General features: G+C 30.5%; 2 non-coding genes across 2 annotated transcripts; both read right to left on the reverse strand.

Annotated features, from left to right (window-relative positions):
• Window positions 1-2,834: 2,834 nt before the first annotated feature.
• Trnam-cau lies at window positions 2,835-2,906 on the reverse strand. The gene has a single exon. It is a non-coding gene; the product is annotated as a tRNA-Met (tRNA).
• Window positions 2,907-4,028: 1,122 nt separating this feature from the next.
• On the reverse strand, window positions 4,029-4,100 carry Trnam-cau. The gene has a single exon. It is a non-coding gene; the product is annotated as a tRNA-Met (tRNA).
• Window positions 4,101-5,311: the final 1,211 nt, after the last annotated feature.

A 5,311-nucleotide genomic window follows, 5' to 3' on the forward strand; every position in this document is an offset into this window, starting at 1 on the left:
ATTTCGTTGAAATCAGTCGTTCCAATGTTAGGTTATAACTTACTGAATAATAAACTCCCACGAAATTATTTTAAAAAGAAATAAAGCCAACTTGACATTATTAAAGACTTTACTTCTTTCAACTAAAAAATCCGTTAATTACAGCAAACAAGGTTGATCTTCAACAAATTTTTCAGTCTTTGCCATAAAAATTAAGGTTTTTTCTTTATGCAAAGTTTGCTCAACCTTTATATTAAAATTAATTAAATCTTAATTTATACACGGAGAAAATAAAGAATTTTGTACAATAAAGTCAATTTTCTTATTCAAAGTAATCACAGAGCTGATTTTGACATGCTATTCTAATTAATAATGCATGGCATAATTATAAATGATTGTTTAATTTATTTATAAAATGAAATGTTATTGTTTTAAAATCAAACAAATAAATATGTCGCACACTAAAAAAATTAAAGCACTAAAAATTAAATAAATGTTCAGTTTTAGACACAGAATTATTCAAAATTGGCGTAGAAATAATTCTCTTTCCTTTTGCGACAATCACATCCGGAATAGACAGGGGTTCGGCCCATTTCTTATTCAGAATCAGCGCTGACCTGCCCTCTTAAAGTGAAAACATTTGTCGCCAATTGGGCAGAACTGCTGTTTGAAAACACCATTCGTCAGGATAAAACCGTGATTTTTCTGTTGAAAATACTCCAGAGCGCTTAGGCATTTCATTGTTCCCATGGATTTTTACAAAACACCTTCCCTGTTTAATTGAAGGTGCATATATTAAAACCCGACTTATTTCCTGCTTTTTTAATTTTTTTTTTATTAACATGTTCCCTTAACATCGATTATATGTTTTTCGTATATCAAGGAAAGCTGAATAATAACTTTGAGTAAACTGCAATGAACTCAGAACTGATGAGATAAAATTAACTTCTCGATAAAAAATCGATAAATTATTTTAAATTAACATGACAACCAATTAATAAATCATTTCAGCAACTTAAGTGTTATTCGGATAGAAAAATAACCGTAAAAGTAGGGAAGAAACTCTTTGGACCAAGAGTTGTGAACTCTGGATTACCCCAGGGGGATATCCTAAGTCCAATTCTATTCGCACTATTCGTTAGTGATGTTGACCAAATTCTGAATGAGAAAACAAAAATAGTCCAGTTAGCTGATGATATCTGTATCTATTCAGAAGGAGAAAATATCGCATCATGTAGACTCAGCCTGGAAGATAGCATTACAAAATTCACAGATTGGGCCAGGAGAAAGAATATGAAAATATCAAGAACCAAATCCTATATAATGCCTGTTACGAGAAGAAGGAAGTTTGAACTTGACGCTTCTTTTACGATCGATGATCTTTCGTTTCCGTGTGTTAAAAAAGTAAAGTTCTTAGGGCTATGGTTGGATTGGAGGTTACAATGGAAATCCCATATAAATTATACCATCGAGAAAGCCAACAAGTATTTAAACATTCTTCGTGCAGTNAAAAAAAAAAAAAAAAAAAAAAAAAAAAAAAAAAAAAAAAAAAAAAAAAAAAAAAAAAAAAAAAAAAAAAAAAAAAAAAAAAAAAAAGTGTTATTTGTATGTAATAACAACAGGGGATTAATCAGGAAGTTCCCTTTTGATTTGGAAATAAATTTTAAGAAGCTGTCAAACATATCCTTCCTCACCAATGAATAAAAAGGAAAAGCTTACGATATTTTTATAATCCAGATTTTTTCAACAAAACGAGAAGTACGATAAAGCTACAATGTTGCGTATTTCATTACAAAATGAAAGGGTTACCAATGGGGTCCCCATTATCCCCTCTTTGTGCCGAAATATTCGTGGATAATTTCGAAAAAAATCTTTTCAAATCAAACAAGAAATTAATTAAATCTGTTCTTTTTTGGAAACGCCATGTAGACGATATTTTATGCATATGGTCGGAAATATTAGAGGATCTCACAGAATTCCTCCAACTAATTAATTCTCTACAGTAATATAAATTTTACATTGGGAATTAACAAAGTTGGTATAACGCCATGTTCAAGTAGGGCTTGACTAGACCAAGATCAAATCCGGTTTGACATGGAAGATCATATGAGAAAAATTTATTCTGTGAAAACAATGCAAAAATCGAACAAATTACATGTTCAAAAAAAATGTTTTGTACCTTTGCATCCTAAGGCTTTGTTACCTACTAATCAAAAGGGAATAGTAAAATTTTAGTTTTACGTGGGTTTTATTATCACATCCAAGGTTATATAATCTTTTGATTTATATTGTTTTATTTTATATTATCTTAGTTGATAACAATAATGAAAAGATTTTTTGTTAAAAGATATAGATGTAGTGTAATAAATGTAATGTTTATCAATTAATTAATATTTATGAAAGGCATTGGTTGAGATAAAAAAGTCAGCGTCACGAGTGGGATTCGAACCCACGACCTTCCGCTAAAAACGCCGCTACTCTGACACTTGAGCTATCGTGACTTCGATCCGCTTGGACACTAGGTTCCCATTTCAACCTCACCACTCGAATTTTCCATCCTTTTTGGCATTTTTCAATGTTTGTTGTAATGTTTATGTAAAAATTGTAAATATTTAAACAAGTTTGAGTTAATTAACACTTGGTATTAAACCCCTCGTCTTTTCCAATATAATTTACTATCATTTTCTCCAATATCCCTCCTACCGGGGATACGCCATTACAGAAAAAAAATTTTTATTAAAATTTTTTATTAGTATTTTATTATTTCCAGTGTATAAGAACACTGTTTACGAACCGATATAACTTTTATGAGAAAAAAATTAACTTACTGGTAAATTTATTACCTGATAAATTCATAGCAGAGCGTGGTTTCGATCCACGGACCTCTGGGTTATGGGCCCAGCACGCTTCCACTGCGCCACTCTGCTGCTTGAAGAAAGGGTTGCTTTATTCTTACTACCTTGTACTTGCTTACGTTCTAATAATTTTATTAGTAATGTGTGGTGATTAGTAACCGTTTGTCGATGATTACTCAGAAATCGTGAGATGTAGGTTTCAGAAAAACATTTTCTTTACCGTGCCAACGTTTCGATCTTTATTGAGATCACCTTCAGGGCCTGGGATTTACAAACACTGTTTAAATTTCCCTCATAAATTGTTTAAATTTTTTTAACTCACTACTAGAATATATATACTATACTAGAAATACTTTGATTTAATATTAAAAAAATATTTATTTGCATTGTATAAATTCACTTTTTTCCACATCCTACATGTTTTTGTTAAATTTAAACAATGTTTGTAAATCCAGGTCCTGAAGATGATGTCAATAAAGATGGAAACATAGGCATGATAAAGAAAATGTTTTTCTGAAACCTTCACCTCACCAGATCGCATCTCACGATTTCTGAGTTATTTAATAATAATATTTTTGTTATTACTTGTTATGCGATCAACCAGCTTTTAATAGAATATTGATTGAGATTCGGTTTGTGGTCTTCAAACATACAACGTTATTATATCAACGCCCAAGCTTTCGACAAGTTTTATTGCCTTCTTCAGGAAATTTACAGAGACATAGGGACATAATCATTTAAATAGTTATAAATTATTTTGTCAGTTTGTTGTTACTTACAGAACAAAGTCATAACTTAAACACATTACACATTTTACGATATGTTTATATACAAACTATATACATATAATAAATAAATAAATAAAAACCTCTTCTTAGTAGCCACTTAAAAATATATGCATTTTTTTAAACAGTAACAATTACTTAAAAATTAGTATTCTTTAGATACATATATTTTTTTAATTGTTATGGATTGTACTGTACTACAATTAGTATTGCAGCCTCTGCCATCTGCTGCAGAGCTACTGTTAAACATCAAGGGCCTTCTATCACTACTTGATATTTCCATGGGTTTTTAAAAATTGATAAATAAAACACTAATTTAAATAATTAACATGGAGTTTTCAATTTTAACCGGAAGTGGCCTTGTAAAAAAAATTAATCTACAGGTAAATTTATTACCTGATAAATCTCATAGCAGAGCGTGGTTTCGATCCACGGACCTCTGGGTTATGGGCCCAGCACGCTTCCACTGCGCCACTCTGCTGGTTGACAGGGGTTGGCCTTTTCCTCTAAGAAGGGGCGGCGACAGACATGAATTCATTGATTTCAATTATATTTTGTTTGGTGATACTAAGCCAAAAAATATTTACTGTCCAATTTATTTTGCCAACAAAGAGCTGTGAAATAAAAAAGTACATTATTTCTTATTTAATTTGACTTTTGCCTTTGTTGTGATATATCAGACAGTTTGTTCTATACGTAGGGTAAGACAAAATATGTATAATCGTATTAAATGAGATTAGAATGAAAGGTACTAAAAGTAAAAGACGTTTCTAGTAATATAGGCCAAAATATTGTAGATGAAAATTGGATTCTCATTAAGCTACCTTTCAAGACCTTTAAATTTATATTTTTTGATCGCTATTTTTTTCTCGCGGATGTCTGTTGTTCTACTTAGAACTTGGCAAAACCTTTGGGATTTTATCCAAACGTAATTTTATTTCGATTGATATATAGTTCAATTTCGGTTACTTTGGTTTTGTCAACAATAATTTATTTTCAGTAAAAAAAATAGAATTAATACCATTATAAGGAAAAAAGTAAAGATTTATTTTGTATCTCCAATTATTATTTATATACGTTGTCCAAATTTAAGATGTACGTGTACTATAATATAAAATTTTACACCTTGTAAAGCTTCAGATTTTATGATTATAATGCTCAGAATTTTGAAAAAAAATCCGAAGCACTTGGAAGGTAAAAACTTGACAACTATTTCAAATTTTCTAGCTTTTATTTGTACAAAAAAAGTGAAGATGAATATTGGTGTGTCTTCGGCAAAGGCAAACGTCAGCCGTGTAAATTGGGTACCGAATAGTGAGTATGCAACCTTGCAGGACACCAACAAACATTGGACAAATGTCGTCGTTATGACTACGACTCATGACTAGTAATCAATAAATCATTCAAAATTAAATGTCAAAATGTGATTATTGAATCGATGTAACTATGTTTCATGGAAATAAAAAAATTGTTAAAAAGTGGAAGGGTGGAAGTGAATAAATGAAGATAAATTTGTAGTTATTTTCTGTGCTTGACGTATGTACTAAATGAAAACGGGAGTAGATAAATAATAAATCGGAAATATGATTAAATTACGGCTTATTGAATTTATTAATAAAGCTAATGCGGCATTAAACTAACTAAGTGGTACTCAGGGCAGCATCTGTAAGCTGGTTAGTTTAAGGTAGCGTT

The sequence above is a fragment of the Cimex lectularius genome, unplaced genomic scaffold (genome assembly GCF_000648675.2).
Source record: "Cimex lectularius strain Harlan isolate CLEC.00 unplaced genomic scaffold, Clec_2.1 scaffold308, whole genome shotgun sequence".
In the NCBI taxonomy this organism is placed as follows: domain Eukaryota; kingdom Metazoa; phylum Arthropoda; class Insecta; order Hemiptera; family Cimicidae; genus Cimex; species Cimex lectularius.